Raw genomic sequence first — 17,120 nt, forward strand, 5'->3', positions numbered from 1 at the left:
CTCAGGCTAACTTCCCTAGGGAGGACCCCAGTGGGACCCAAATGACTCAAGTGTAGATGGAGGGCTTGGAAGGACTGAACGGTATGAAGAAGCCCTTCTAAATGACATGAAGGGGGGGGGGGGAAGGCCATAAATATGAGTAAAACATCAGAAGTGCTCCAGGGACCCGAGGAGAGCCAGAGCCAGGTCTATGAGAGACTATGTGAGGCATTTTGTCTCTATACCCCTTTTGATCCAGAGGTGCCCATTAACCAGTGGATGGTCAATGTGGCTTTTATAGGTCAGGACCAAAGGGACATCAGGCACAAGCTGCAAAAACTAGAGGGTTTCACTGGCATGAATGCCAGTCAGTCACTGGATGTAGCAACTCAGGTGTTTGTCAACCGTGACCAGGTGGATGGAGGGAAGAATGCTGGAAGATGCAGAAAAAGGCAGACTTGTAAGCTGCTGCCTTGGTGGAGCAGTTGGAATGCTCCTGGAAAGGTACCTCACAGGAATGGGGCTGGGCCAAAAAGGGGAATGGTGGGGAGGATCATCTTGCCCAGGACCAAAGTTAGGGTGGAACCAGTGTGCTCAGTGTCGTCAGGAGGGCCACTGGAAAAATGAGTGCCCCCTGCAGCTGGGTAATTCTCAGCAAGGCCCCAAGCAGAAAGAAAGACGCCGTGTGGTCCAGGGCCAGTACCAACGAGCATCACAGCCTCATGGGGCCCCAAAGGTGATTTTGTGGGGCTAACTGCCATGGAGGAGTCTGAGGAGGACTAGGACAGACCAGGCTCTGTTTTGTTAGGCCCCCAAGAGCCTATGGTCTGAATGAATGTGGGGGGCTGGCCCATCGAGTTCATGGTAGATACTGGGGCAGAACACTCAGTGGTGACCCAACCCGTGGCCCCCTCTCACAAGCCACCATTGTGGGGCCACAGGCAGTCGGTCATGCTGTCCCTTCCTGCTGCCTCGGCGATGCAATTTAGGCGGCCATGAAGTCATCTGTGAATTCCTGTACCTCCCTGACTGCCCAGCACTCATCTTCCCTTTGTGGATAGGATGCTTCATTGGTATTGATTGCTTCTAATCTGGACCCATTCTGGAGACCTAGATTCCTCATCATGTGACCCATGTATTTGCATAACCAGGTCAGGTCAGGGAGTCACTTGGACCTTACTATACCATATCCACTTCTCATGCCAGGGTAAGGTCCTGGGGACCTGCAGACACAATAAGACCACCTATTCTATCTGCCAACGGGAAAGTCATTACACTTGCTTTGACCCACAGTACTCTCCCAATGAAGATTGGTTAGAAGTCCGATCCTACCAAGAGAGTGGGGCTTTGGTCAGCTGGGCACAAATTACCAAGCCCAAATAACTGGTGTCAATGCTGTTTGATGTATGTGCGGTTATAAGTATTGGCCCAGATGCATCTGCCATACGAAAAAAAGTGGGCACTTGTCATACAGGGCCCAAGGACTCTTGATATGCCATGCTGAGGCTTAGACTGGGAGCAGGAATACTGACTCAATGGCAAATACATGTGTGAGGAAAATGGTTTATGTGCCTATACACCTGAGTTTTTATGCCCCAGCTGGAGCTGTTTCATGGGCTACTTGTGAAAAAGAAGGCACAACAGCGCTCCTTCAGAAGGGGGCTGCTACACAGGTTGTCAATCAAAGTCCTGTAACCCTGTTAATTTTACCATCATTAACCCAGGAGATTCCAAATGGCAATGGGGCATCTGAATTGGCATCCAGATCCAAGGGTGAGGCAGAGACCCAGGGACTGTGCAGTATTTCAAGAGAGCCACTACTGCCCATACAACCACGTCCCATCAAGTCTTCCACTCCTTCTATGAAGAAACAGAGGTAGCCTCCTCCCGTTTCAGTCACAGCAAGGAACTTGTTTCTAGCCCTAGCAGAGACCATAGCCCAGACTCTGAAGATCTCTTCTTGCTATGTATGCGGGGCAACTGACATGGGGGGGGGTCAATGGAATGGCCATGGGAGGCTAGAGAATTAGATCCCCATGAACTTTATAATGGAATGGAATACCTCAGTCCTACTACCAGGGTTTGGCTCCTCAAAACCTCAGTTATTGGGAAAGACTGCCTTACCTGGTGGGGAAGAAAGTTCACCCTATCTGTTGGAAGTTTACCGTGCCGAGGCCAAAGATTTTATAAATCAACTGTCCAGGAAACCCAATGGTGGGGTCCCCAGATCACCGTGAGCCAGATCCTCATCCCTTGTCTAACTTCTCTCATCTCCAAGAGGCCTGGGACATTGTTGACACAGCCATTGAATGGCAGGCCCAAGGTGGACTATATGTAGAAGGACAACCTATACAGTACTTCCCTCAGGCTGGTCAGAGTCATGTAAACTATTTGTCCATCTTTCTTCCTGCTCCCACCTGTCAGAGGGGAACATTTGGGAGTCCAAGTGTATGGGGACAGGGAGACTCAAAGGAAATGAAGTGCACTACAAATTGACAGTTGGAAAGATGATGAATGGCCTCCCAAGTGTATAATCCAATGTTATGGCCCTGCCACCTGGACAGAGGATGGATCCTGGGGCTACCACACTCCCATTTCCATGCTAAACCGCATAATCAGACTACAAGCAGTTGTAGAAATTATAACCAAAGAAACCGCCAGAGCTCTTAACTTACTCGCAAAGCAGTAGACCACAATGTGCAATGCCATCTATCAAAATCACTTGGCCTTAGATTACCTGCTTGCTTCTGAGGGAGGATTTTGTGGAAAGTTCAACCTGAGCAGCTGCTGCCTACAGATAGACGATGAAAGAAAGGTCATAGAGGAGATCACAGATGGAATGAGAAAGGTTGCTCATGTCCCAGTCCAGACCTGGAAAGGTTGGGACCTCGGGAAGTTATTTGGAGGGTGTTTTTCACCTGTCAGGGGATTCAAAACCCTCATAGGTGTTGTCCTCTTGATTTTGGGGACTTATTTAATCCTCCCTTGCCTAGCTCCCCTGGTTATAAGGTCTGTCTCCAGCCTCACTGAAGGAATGGTTGAAAGGAAAACACCCATGCATGTGATGATGTTATGGAAATATAAACCTCTAAGCCAAGATAAGATGATGCTCTTTGACCCAAGATGATGCTTTTTGGGTCTGAGCATCCAAGGGAATGTGGTAGAGCCCCTCCCTAAGGAATGTGGTGAAAACCTCAAGACAAGGAAGATAACCTGACTATGTGCACGTGCAGGACATTCCTCATGACTCTGTAACATAGATTGCCCATTCAGACTATGTTACCATGTATGGGAGACAAAGGAGCAAAAATTGCACAAAAGCCAATTCCCTGCTATGCTCGGGGCTCAGCCTTTTAGGTCTTAGCCTGCTGAGAAAGCTGCTTCCTGGAAAGAAAAGCTTCGGCGTCCCAACTCTTGGTGTGTGACACACCACTACACTATCATTCTTCATTTTGTCCCCACTTAATGTTTAAAAAAAATTATTGTTGAGAGAGAGAGAGAGAGAGAGAGAGAGAGAGAGAGACAGAGTGCAAGCAGGGGAGGGGCAGAGAGAGAGAGGGAGACACAGAATCCAAAGCAGGCTCCAGGCTCTGAGCTGTCAGCACAGAGCCCAACGCGGGGCTTGAACCCATGGTTACCTGTCCACACCAGGTAGAGTTGCTCCACTCTATTTAAAATTCACAGCATATGCATTGTATACAAGTATCAGAAATTATCTTCCAGTTCCTTCTTGATCAACATTTACATTATTTTCAGTCCTTAGCTGCTAAAAACAGTAAAACTATAAATATCCTCAAACATATGTCTTCATGTATCCATGTGAGTATATTTGTATCATATATGTTAATAAAAGTAAAATTTATGGGTCAAAGAGAATGTAGGTTTTAGGTTTTGATGAAGTCAAATAATATGCTAGAGTTATATTTCCTTCACTAGGACTACATGGTCCTTGTATGCACTGGGCTTTGTAGCATGGATAAAATAATAATGAGGGATGTAAATGTAATTTTCAGAAGAGAATAATTTGGGTAAAGACTTAAATTTAGAAATGTATGGGGGGGGGGTACTATATGGAGACTATAAGGAGGACGGGGGACTATAAGGAGACCAGCCATATCAAGAACTGTGGTATTTTGGATTCTTTTTTTTTCTTTCCTTCTTTTTTTGAAGAGCACATTGAGTGGGTGAGGGGTGGAGGGAGACAGAAAGAGAGAGAGAATTTTAACCAAGTTCCCATTGTGGAGTCCAATGTGGGGCTCCATTTCACAATCGTGAGATCATGATGTGAGCCAAAATCAAGAGTTGGACACTTAACTGACTGAGCCACCTCTAGGTTCTTAATGTATACTATCTCACTTAATCCTCCAGTAGCTCCAGGATTCAGTTTCCATTACATTTCCATTTGACACATGAGGGTAGTCTCAGAGAGGTTAAGTAATTTGCCTCAGGTCACACAACCTGTAAAGTGGCAGAAGCTGGGACTATTCAACTCCAAAGCTCAAAGCTCATAGACAGTAGGCGATATTGCTTTCTGTGTGTGTGCATGTGCACTTGCTCATGTGTGTATGTGTATCGGGGTATTTAAGAGCATATTAAACAGTTTCTAGCAAAACATCTACCAAATCCTGAGACCTTATATAATGTAAAGGACCTTAGAGATCATCTCATTTAATGTTCCACCCTATTTAGGACCCTCTCTGCTGCATCCCTGCCTGGTGCTCCAGTCTTTTGGTATCTGCTTGATGGTTCTAGAGATTCACAGTTGACTTTGTCCTGTGGTTGATACCATGACCAATGAGAAAATCCTTTCATGTATTGGTAGGAAGAGGGAGATGGACTGTAATTGAGTGTGAAAAGGAGATTTTCACAGGCTTTGTTTTCAGCAGTTTATTCAGATAGGTCCAGTAGTGAATCCCTGGGATGAGCAGATCCTTGGGTCACTGTGGGGAAATAGGTTCTACTTACATAAGTTAGAAAAAAGCTTATGGCAGAAAGCCACTGCCAGGAGACCAAAGCGCCTGAAGTGAGCTAGAGAGATGTAATGGAATCTCGAGTAAAATTACCCTCCATCTGATGTCAATATACTTGGTCACAAACTCCACTTGCCCCCCAGACCCTTGGCTTCTTATTCACACATGTTAATGATTGCTATCTGATTGTTTTCTCCACGTTCACATGTGTAGGATCTTATTTTCTTCATGTTCACCAGGTGGGTAGTATCTTGAGAACTCAATAAATATGGAGACAGAATGGTCGTTCGGGCTTCTTGTTGCCTAGCTGAGTTAGTCTCCCGTCCCTTCAATTCTGCGTCCGCTGTCTCTCTCTGGACAAAGAACTCCAGACTCATGGTCTGCGACAGATCACCGTCATTTTTCCCAAGGTACCAAGGTTTCACTTTACTTAACCTGACCAGAGACGCTAGATTTCCTAATCAGGAAAACCTGGAATTTGTTTCCCGTAAGGACTAGAACACCTTACTTTAACAATTTTCTTTAAAATGTGGGACCATGGCATGGCCTATGCGTCCCAGGGAAAGGGAATCTCTGGAGAAGGGAGAAAGATGAGGTGCCAGTGAACTCTGCAGCCCCAGGGAACCTGAGGACAACCTGGTGCAATGATGGTATGGAGGTGGGTCTCCTCTAGACCAGGACCCTTGAGGGAAGAACTGACCCTTGGGAGTTATAAAGAGGTTCTTGCTTGGGCAGTGGCCATGGTGGGACTTAGCCTCTTCTGCCATCATTTTCTGATATCCCATCCTCTTTATGGAAATGCTGATCAGACTGGGTGAATGAACCCCACGCAGAGGATGTGGTAACTGTTGAGGGGAGCTTCAGAGCCCTGCCAGTAAATTGTGAGATACGGCTTGGAACATTGTGTGGCTGGCAAAGCCTTTTAACCACAGGGGAGCTTGGCTTCTGTTCCAGGCTAAGAGAAGACAAGTATGCTGAGGATTTCGGGGTGACTTTGGAAAATATTTGATTTCTTCCAAGTAGCTGTTGCTAATAGTTTCACAAAATGGATACCTCGACAGAATGGTCGAGGTTGAAGGCTCTGGATTTAGATTTGAATCCTGCCTCTTCGTGTTTTTTGTTTGTTTCTTTCTTACCCTTGGTAAAAATGCTGAATCCTTAAGCCTTCAATTTTATTCTTTTTGTTCATGTGGGGATAATACTACCTATACCCTATGGTTGTGGTGACCCTTAGTCTGATGGGGTCTGATGCATAACTTATGCTTATTGAGCACTTAATATTATTGTCAGTTCTATCTGGTCAACTTTAATTCTTAGATGAATAGCACATGGTATGTTTGCTGGAAGCTCTAAGCTATTTGAAAATACTAATTGTTCTAGTGTACTTATCAGCAGCATATAGGTAAAGTCAATAAAAATCATGTTAGATTGTGGCGAATTCTACAATAGTGAGGTTGGAATGAATGTTGTGTTTTTTCTTAGTTGCACCAGGCCACCAATCCATAAATATATTTTATACCTCCTGGTACACAGTGCTCTTGCATTCATCTTCGTTCATGGCTTGGACATGAAACCAAATGCCTTGGAGCTGGTGATGGAGGCCTAAATTCAGAATGTGCTTACCTGTAAGGCTCAGAAACATGGATGACTTCAGTCGTGTGAAACTGTTAGTAGGAAACATGAACACTAACCTATCAAGAGAATGAGAGGGTGGGAGAGGTAGGTTTGCCCTAGAGAGAAGGAGGGTGTGGTTCAAATAGAGGGTTGTGATGGATTGGTTAGTACCCATAAACAAACATCTGGGTCCCAGGCTGCTCTGTCTGTTGGGAAGCCAGTGTAGACATTCAGTAACTCACTCAGTGCTGCTCAGCTGGTTGAAGGTCTGTGCCATTTGTACTTTTGACATGATTTTATGAGACATTTTAAAGCCATTCCCTGCCATTGCTTGAGGAAATAATAAGATCCAACCTCATTTTTGTTTCATTTTGTGGGGTCCTTTCTGAAAAAATAGCTTTTATGTGACCCAAAGCGCTTGGCTACTGTTTGTATGCAGACCAGCCTCACTGAGCAGAGGTTCTTGGCATTTGATTTTCAGAAGGGACTGTATACTTGAAGGGATTTCCTGGTTCTTTTTGACAAGGAGCAAGGATGGCTGAGCCTGACTGTTCTGGGTAACCAAAAAAATACTCATGTGTTTGAAGCTCACTTTTTTTGTTCTCTTACTTTCCATGAGTGCCTAAGAGTATGGTTTACAAGGTAAGATGTTTTTAGATTCATGTCTTGCCAACTGTTACCTTAGGCAACAGAGGGAACATCTCTGAACTTTTCTTTCCCATCTGTAAAATGGGGATAACAAGAGGATCTCCTAAGGATATTATGAGGGTACTTATAATATTTTGCAGTCCTGGAACAGAGTTAGCATTTAGTAAATGATGTTCATTATATTAATCTTTCTTCTCTGACTCTTCTTTTTCTTTGCCTTAGCTTGTAGTTTGGAGTGGCTGATCTGTTCCCCTTGTTGTGTATAATAGCTTTCCTCGCCTTTTTTGCTCTCTGAAACTTGTTGATTTGTTGAGGTGTTGGGTGACTCTCTCCTCCCACTGTGGTGGAAGCTCCATCTAGTGTGGACTTGCATGTGTGAGCCTGGGTGCATCTACTCAGACTGGTGCATTCAGTGGGTGCACGCTGCCGGCTCTCCGTACATAACTCTTACCCATTTAAGTCCTTTCCCTCTTCTTTCTTCTCTATGATTCCCACATAAAGAACCATTTTATTTTAGAGTTAAGGGTCTTGCCAAGGGTGAGAGCAAAAAAGTGACACTTGATTGGGATCACTTTGATGGCATCTAGGGTTAGGAGAACTTCAGAGAAAAGAAGGATCAAGCCCAGTAGGGCTTTTTTCCTCCTTAGAAACTGATGTGAATATATTCACTAGGACTAGTTCCAAGGCCCATAAAATCACGTGAGCGCGTTTCAGTAAAAAAAAGCACTCTCAGTATAAGGATTCAGGAATGTTTTTTGGAATCTAGGGTATGGGTATCAACAGGCCTCAGGAGTGGACTGGAACCGGGGACGCTTTCACAAATGTCTGCCTCTGTCTTGTACCTTTGGAGATCTGCTTCTGCCTCTCTGAAATCTTGTTTCTCAAGCTGTATGTGCTGAAACACAGAAAAAAAAAGTTACATCAAAATGAAAAAAGAAAGCCCTAATGTGTGTGATTGCATTCCATAGTCATAAAATCACTCTGTCACAGTGCTCTAAGTGTTTGTAAGTATTTATTTACTCTCAATTTCTGCACCAGATTCCTGCCAGACTGCTAAAAAATAGCTTGTGGGCCGACATGGCTGCGGTTCACATAGCAACTATAGAGTGCCTCCTCTCAGCAGGCAGGTCTGCACCCCTCTGCAAGAAGCCAGACCAAAGTGAACTGTCTGGAGTTGACAAGTGTGGGTCAGGCTTTCCTTAAAGGTCTTGCACGGTATTCTGGGCTCTGTGGCTGTGGCCACTAGGTGGGGGCACAGAGTGAAAATATGGCAGCCAGGGAAGTGTCCTTGTGGGTGGGAACGCAGTGAAGGGGTGAGCTGGGCAAACACCTGAGAATGTGTCCTAAAGGGAGGTTTCCAGCACCACTGATTTCTTTTTCTCCTGAAAACATGTCATAAGGGACATGAAAACATGTCACTCTGAAAGGTGAGTCTGAATGTGTGAGTACAGAGGACAAAAGTCGTAATCTCCTTTGTCTATTCTTCTCACCAGGGTCTTTGTAGGAGGGGACTGTTTCCATCATGTTTACACTTCATGCCAGCCTAATCCTATTTCCATACCCCAGTATTTTGTCAGCGTGTAACTTCCTGGCACTGACTCTTAGGATTTCTTGTGTGTGTGTGTGTGTGTGTGTGTGTGTGTGTGTGTGTGTGTGTAGGTTAACTTCCTGTTTTGTGAAATGTCCATTTGACATTTGGTCAGGCAGAGGTTCAAAACTTTCCAGTATGGATGATAACTTTAACCAAATATTTGGCCTAGAGTAAGGGGAGTGAGTTACTAGAGTAAGAGCAGATGCCTAGAGTTAGTCGTAAATGAATTTGTTAGTGTCCTTCCTTAATTTACCTAAGAAAAGGGTGTAAGAATATGAATTTATGTGGACATAGGTCTTGGTTATAATTGAGGCTCTTCTTTTCCATCTTTGTCCTCTTTGTGAGATTTCTCTACACAAAGGAAGACTTTGGTTTAAGAGACTTAGGCCAATTTAAACCTGTCTGTGTGTCTATCTATCGATCTTCTCATCCCATTGATATTCACAGCAACCTTGGATAGCAGCAAAATAATCACTTAGAAAACTGTAATGGAATGGGTAACTTAGGCTCTTAAGCATACTGTGTATAACTTGACAAATAATTCTTCCCAATTATTTCTTATTTTATGAGAAAATGCTCAATGTTAAATTTGTTATGTAAAATGCTTACTTTTAAAAATATATCTTGTTTTGCTGAACATGTCTGTTCTCTGCAACACTTTTTTTTTTAATGTTTTATTTTTATTTTTGAGAGAGAGCACAGGCAGGGGAGGGACAGAGAGAGAGAGGGAGACAAAGAATCTGAAGTAGGCTCCAGACTCCAAGCCGTCAGCGCAGAGCCCAATGTGGGGCTTGAACCTACAAACGATGAGATCATGACCTGAGCTGAAGTTGTATGCTTAACTGACTGAGCCACCCAGGCACCCCTGTGCAGCACTTTCTAAGTGACATGACACTATTATACAATTTGAAAGCTGAACCCATAGCAAAATGAAAGTACCTTCAATTTAAATCAGTTGTCTGACATGTAACATTAAATTAAAAGTTGTCAAAAGGAAGATTTGTTTAAATTTTATTTTCATTTCAATATAGTTAACATACAGTGTTATGTTTTGGGTGTATAATATAGTGATTCAACAGTTCTGTACATCACCTGGTGCTTAACACAGCAAGTGCATTCCTTAATCCTAATGCCTTATTCCACCCATTCCTGACCCACCTCCCCTCTGGTAAACATCAGTTTGTTCTTGGTAATTAAGAGTCTCTTTCTTGGCCTCTTTCTCTTAATGTTTTTTCCTTGCTTGTTTGTTCCACATAGGAATGCAATCATATGGTATTTGTCTTTCTCTAACTGACATATTTCACTTGGTGTTATGCTCTCTAGCTCCATTCATGTCATTGCAAATGGCAAGATATCAATCTTTTTTTATGGCTGAATAATATTCCTCTCCAACACTTGTTTCTTGTATTTTTGATTTTAGCCATTCTGGCAGTTGTGACGTGATAGCTCATTGTGGTTTTGATTTGAATTTCCCTGATAAGTGATGTTGAGAGTCTTTTCATGTGTCTGTTGGCCATCTGATGTCTTTGGAGAAATGTCTGTTCATGTTTTCTGCCCATTTTTAAATCAGATTATTTGTTTTATGGGTGTTGAGTTGTATAAGGTATTTATGTATTCTGGATACTAACCCCTTATTATTGGATATATCATTTGCAATTATCTTGTCCCATTCCATAGGTTGCCTTTTAGTTTTGCTGATTGTTTCTTCTGCTGTGCAGGTTTTCATTTTGATGTAATTCCAATAGTATACTTTTGCTTTTATTTCCCTTGCCTCAGGAGACCTATCTAGAAAAATGTTACTGAAACTAGTGCCAAAGAAATTACTGCCTATGTTTTCTTTTAGGAATTCCATGGGTTCAAGTCTCCTATTGAGGTCTTTATTCAATTTTGAGTTGATTTTTGTGTATGGTGTAAGAAAGTGGTTCAACTTCATTCTTACGTATGTAGCTGTTCCCAGGTTTTCTGGCATCATTTGTTGAACAGACCATCTTTTTTCCCATTGGATATTCTTGCCTTTTTTGTTGTAGACTCAGTGACCATAATAGCATGGGTTTACTTCTGGGATTACTATTGTATTCTGTTGATACATGTGTCTGTTTTTGTGCCAGTACCAAACTGTTTTAATCACTAAAACCTGGTAGTATGTTTTGAAATATAGGATTGTGATACCTGTAGCTTTGTTCTTTCTCAAGATGGCTTTGGATTTCTGGGGTCTTGGTGATTCCATACAAACTTTAGGATAATTTGTTCTAATTTGGCAAAAAATGCTATTGGTGTTTTGATGGGGGTTGCATTGAATATGTAGATTGTTGTGGGTAATGTGTATATTTTTAACAGCATTCTTCCAATTCATGAGTATGGAATATCTTTCCATTTGTGTTGTCTTCAATTCCTTTCATTGATGTTTTATAGTTTTCAGAATGCAAGTTTTTGTTTTGTTTTGTTTTTTACCTCCATACGTTTATTCCTAAGTATTTTATTTTTTTGGTGCAATTGTAAATGGAGATGTTTTCTCTTTCTGTTACTTCTTTACTAGTCTATAGAAAGGTGACTGATGTCCACGCATTAATTTTATATCCTGCAACTTTACTGTAACCATTTATTCACATAATCTTTTGGTGGAGTCTTGAGGGTTTGCTGTGTATGGTATCATATCCTCTACCAATAGTGACAGTTTTACTTCTTCATTACCAATTTGGATGCCTCTAACTTTGTCTTGTATGATTACTCTGGCTAGGAATTGTAGTATTGTGTTGATCAAAAGTGGCAGGAGTGGACATCCTTGTTTTATTCCTGATCTCAGATAAAAACCCCTCAGTTTTTCTCCATGGAGAATTATGTTAACAGTGAGTTTGTTATAAATGGACTATGTTATGTTGAGGTATTGATGTTTTCTCATAAAAGGATGTTGAATTTTGTGAAATGGTTTTTCTGCATCTATTGAGATGATCATATGATTTTTATCCTTTGTTTTGTTAATGTTGATTGATTTGCAAATGTTGAACCATTCTTGCATCCCTGGAATAAATTCCACTTGACAGTGGTGAAAGATCCTTTTAATGCATTGATAAATGTGGTTTGCTAATATTTTGTTGAGGATATTTGCATCTACGTCCATTAGGGATATTGGCCTACAGTTTTCTTTTTTCATGGTGTCTTTGGTTTTGGTATCAGGGTAATGCTGGCCTGGTAGAATGTATTTGGAAGCTTCCCTCCCCTTCACCTCCTTTTCTCCTCTTCTCTCCCCCCTCTCACACCCTCTCCCCTCCCCAAGTAGTTAACAAGAGAATAAGTATCAACTCTTCTTTATTTAAATATAATTTATTGTCAAATTGGCTTCCATACAACACTCAGTGCTCATCCTAACAAGTGCCCTCCTCAATGCCCATCACCCACTTTCCCCTCTTCCCCACCTCCTATCAACCCTCAGTTTGGGTTGCCTCTCTCCCTCTCTGTTTGTAACTACTTTTTCTCCCTTACCCTCCCCCTGGTCTTCTGTTAAGTTTCTCAAGATCCACATATGAGAATACGTATTAACTCTTCTTTAAATGCTTGGTAGACTTCACTTGTGAATCCATCTGGTCCCGGACATTTGTTTGTTGAGTTTTGAAATTAACAAGTCAATTTTTTACTAATAATCGGTCTGTTCAGATTTTCTATTTCTTTCTGAATCATATTTGGAAGATTGTATGTTTCTGGAATTTATCTATTTTTGCAAGGTTGTCCAATTTTTTGGTATATGGTTTTTCATAGTAGTCTGTTGCAATCTTTCATGTTTCTATGGTGTTGGTTGCTACATCTCCTCCTTTATCATTTTCTTTATTGGGGTGTCTTTCTTTTTTTTTTTTAATTCTTTAATGTTTACAGAGAGACCTAGCACGAGCAGGGGAGGGGCAGAGAGAGATGGAGACACAGAATCTGAAACAGGCTCCAGGCTCTGAGCTCTCAGCACAGAGCCCGACGCGGGGCTTGAACCCACAAACTATGAGATCATGACCTGAGCCAGTCAGACACTTAATCTACTGAGCCACCCAGGCGCCCCCTGGGGAGTCTCTTTCTTCTTGATAAGTCGGGGAAAAGGCTTATTGAATTTGTTTATGTTTTTAAAGAACTAGTTCTTGCTTTTATTCATCTCTTATGTTTTTTGTCTTTATGTCATTTATTTCTACTCTGATCTTCCTTATTTCCTTCCTTCTACTAACCTTGAACTTTGTTTGTTCTTCTTTTACTAGCTCCTTTAGATGTAAGGTTACATTGTTCGAACTTTTTCTTGTTTCTTGTATTGTTTTCTTGTTTCTTGTATTGTTATAAATTTCTGTTTTAGAACTGCTTTCACTGTGTTGCAAATATTTTGAATTGTTGTGTTTTTATATTTATTTGTCTCCATGTGGTTTTTTGTTTGCTCTTTTATTTACTTATAGACCTGTTGGTTGTTAGTAGCATGTTGTTTAGACTCCACTTGTTTGTGATTTTTCCGGTTATAGTACTGTGATTGATTTCTAATTTTACACTGTTATGGTTGGAAAAGGGGCGTAATGTCATTTCAATCTTCTTAAATTTGGGATTTGTTTTATGGCCTGATATGTGACCTATCCTGTAGAATCTTCTATGTACACTTCAAAAGAATGTGTGTTGTGTTGGTTTTCAATGAAATGTTCTGTATATATCTTTTAAGTCCATATGGTGTAATGTGTCACTTAGTGACACTGTTTCCTTATTGATTTTCTGCCTGAATGACCTAACCATTGATGAAGTAGGATATTAAAGGCCTCTACTATTACTGTATTAGTGTCAGTTTCTCCCTTTATGTCTGTTAAAATTTTTTTATGTATTTAGGTGTTCCCCTGTTGTATGTATAGACATTTACAATTGTTAGGTTCTGTGTTGGATTTTCTTTTTTTTTAAATTTTTTTTTTAACATTTATTTATTTTTGAGACAGAGAGAGACAGAGCATGAACGGGGGAGGGGCAGAGAGAGAGGGAGACACAGAATCGGAAGCAGGCTCCAGGCTCTGAGCCATCAGCCCAGAGCCCGACGCGGCTCGAACTCACGGTCTGTGAGATCGTGACCTGAGCTGAAGTTGGACGCTCAACCGACTGAGCCACCCAGGCGCCCCAGGATTTTCTTTATCATTATGTAATCATTATATATCATTATGTATCATTATGTAATGCACTTCAATTTGCATAGAAAATATTTTCCATCCTTTCCATCCTTTTTTAAATGTTTATTTAATTTAACAGACAGAGACAGAGGTGAATGGGGGAGGGGCAGAGAGTAGTTTATAGGAGTATTTAGACCATTTATATGTAAAGTAATTATTAACAGGCATTTACTGGTCACCATTTTGTTGATTGTTTTCTGGATGTTTGTAGTTCTCTGTTCCTTTCTTCTTTCCTTTTGACTTTCTTTTGTGTTGGGCTTAGTTTTCTTTCTTTATTTTCATTCTTTCTTTGTTGTTGTGATTTTTTTGAGTGTATATATATATATGTATAGTTCTTTATATTAATATAATTTATTAGTTCTTTATATATATTAATATAACTTATTGTCAAATTGGCTTCCGTACAACACTCAGTGCTCATCTCAACAAGTGCCCTCCTCAATGCCCATCACCCACTTTCCCCTCTTCCTTCCCCATCAAGCCTCCCTCCTTCTCTGTAACTTTTTTATTTTCCCCTTCCCTTCCCCCATGGTCTTCTGTTAGGTTTCTCAAGATCCACACATGAGTGAAAACATATGGTATCTGTCTTTCTTTGACTGACTTATTTCACTTACCATAATACCCTCCAGTTCTATCCACATTGCTGCAAATGGCAGGATTTCATTCTTTCTCATTCATCTCTTTCTTATGTGGTACATATAAACCACATCTTCTTTATCCATTCATCAGTTGATGGACATTTAGGCTCTTTCCATAATTTGGCTATTGTTGAAAACAGTGCTATAAACACTGGGGTACATGTACCCCTATGCATCAACACTTCTGTATCCTCTGGGTAAATTCCTAGCAGTGTTACTGCTGGGTCATAGGGTAGTTCTATTTTTAATTTCTTGAGGAACCTCCACACTGTTTTCCAGAGAGGGTGCACCAGTTTGCATTCCCACCAACAGTGCAAGAGGGTTCCCGTTTCTCCACATCCTCTCCAGCATTTATAGTCTACTGATTTGTTCATTTTTTTTTTTTAATTTTTTTTTTAACGTTTATTTATTTTTGGGACAGAGAGAGACAGAGCATGAACAGGGGAGGGGCAGAGAGAGAGGGAGACACAGAATCGGAAACAGGCTCCAGGCTCCGAGCCATCAGCCCAGAGCCCGACGCGGGGCTCGAACTCACGGACCGCGAGATCGTGACCTGGCTGAAATCGGACGCTTAACCGACTGCGCCACCCAGGCGCCCCTGATTTGTTCATTTTAACCACTGACGGGTGTGAGGTGGTATCTCAGTGTGGCTGTGACTTGTATTTCCCTGATGATGAGTGATGTTGAGCATCATTTCATGTGTCTGTTGGCCATCTGGACATCTTCTTTGGAAAAGTGTCTATTCATGTCTTCTGCCCATTTCTTCACTGGATTACTTTTTGGGTGTGGAGTTTGAGTTCTTTATAGATTTTGGATATTAGCCCTTTATCTGATCTGTCATTTGCAGATATCTTTTCCCATTCCATCAGTTGCCTTTTAGTTTTGTTGATTGTTTCCTCTGCAGTGCAGAAGCTTTTTATCTTGATGAGGTCCCAATAGTTCATTTTTGCTTATAATTCCCTTGCCTTTGGAGATGTGTCAAGTAAGAAATTGCTTCAGCTGAGGTCAGAAAGGTTTTTTACTGCTTTCTCCTCTAGGGTTTTAATGGCTTCCTGTCTCACATTCAGGTCTTTGATCCATTTTGGGTTTATTTTTGTGAATGGTGTAAAAAAGTGGTCTAGTTTCAATCTTCATGTTGCTATCCGGTTCTTCCAGCACCATTTGTTAAGGGACTGTCTTTTCTCCATTGGATATTTTTTCCTGCTTGGTCAAAGATAAATTGGCCATACATTTATGGGTCCAGTTCTGGGTTCTGTATTCTATTCCATTCGTCCATGTGTCTGTTTCTGTGCCAATACCATACTGTCTTGATGATTACAGCTTTGTAGTAGAGGCTAAAGTCTGGGATTGTGATGCCTCCCACTTTGGTTTTCTTCTTCAACATTATTTTGGCTACTCAGGGTCTTCTGTGGTTCCATACAAATTTTAGGATCATTTGTTCTAGCTTTGAAAGAATGCCAGTGCAATGTTGATTGGGATTTCATTGAATGTGTAGATTGATTTGGGTAGTATTGACATTTTAACAACATTTATTCTTCCAATCCATGAGCATGGGATATTTTTCCATTTCTTTGTGTCTTCTTCAATTCCCTTCATAAGCTTTCTATAGTTTTCAGCATACAGACCTTCTATATCTTTGGTTAGATTTATTCCTGGGTATTTTATGGTTCTTGGTGCAATTGTAAATGGGGTCAGTTTCTTTATTTCTCTGTTGCTTCATTATTGGTTTATAAAAATGCAACATATTTCTGTACATTGATTTGGTACCCTGTGACTTTGCTGAATTCACATATGAGTTCTAGCAGACTTTTGGTGGAGTCTGTTGGGCTTTCCAGGTTGTTGTCTGGGAAAAGTGAAAGTTTGACTTCTTTGCTAATTGTGATGCCTTTTATTTCATTTTGTTGTCTGATTGCTGATGCTAGGACTTCCAACACTATGTTCAACAACAGCAGTGAGAGTGGACATCCCTGTCGTGTTCCTGATTTCAGGGGAAAAGCTTTCAGTTTTCCCCACTGAGGATGATATTGGCTGTGGGCTTTTCATAAATGGCTTTATGATGTTTAAGTATGTTCCTTCTATCCCGACTTTCTCGAGGGCTTTTATTAAGAAAGTATGCTGTATTTTATCAAATGCTTTTTCTGCATCTATTGACAGGATCATATGGTTCTCATCCTTTCTTTTATTAATGTGATGTATCACATTGATTGCTTTGTGAATATTGAACCAGCTCTGCAGCCCAGGAATGAGTCCCACTTGATCATGATGAATAATTCTTTTTATATGCTGTTGAATTCGATTTGCTAGTGTCTTGTTGAGAATTTTTGCATCCATATTCATCAGGGATGTTGGCCTGTAGATTTCCCTTTTTTTGTTGAGTCTCTGTCTGGTTTGGGAATCAAAGTAATGCTGGCTTCATAGAATGAGTCCAGAAGTTTTCCTTCCATTTCTTTTTTTCGAAAAGCTTGAGAAGGATAGGTATTAACTCTGCTTTAAATGTCTGATAGAATTCCCCAGG

General features: G+C 41.3%; 1 long non-coding RNA gene across 1 annotated transcript in view; it reads left to right on the forward strand.

Moving 5' to 3' along the window:
* Window positions 1–5,119: 5,119 nt before the first annotated feature.
* The window catches only part of LOC123386234, a 50,386-nt gene continuing 38,385 nt past the window's right edge, over window positions 5,120–17,120 (forward strand). Inside the window, exon 1 of the long non-coding RNA XR_006600068.1 lies at window positions 5,120–5,359. This is a non-coding gene — a long non-coding RNA (uncharacterized LOC123386234). The remainder of the gene's footprint in view (window positions 5,360–17,120) is intronic.

Source organism: Felis catus, chromosome A1, assembly GCF_018350175.1.
Source record: "Felis catus isolate Fca126 chromosome A1, F.catus_Fca126_mat1.0, whole genome shotgun sequence".
Lineage (NCBI taxonomy): Eukaryota > Metazoa > Chordata > Mammalia > Carnivora > Felidae > Felis > Felis catus.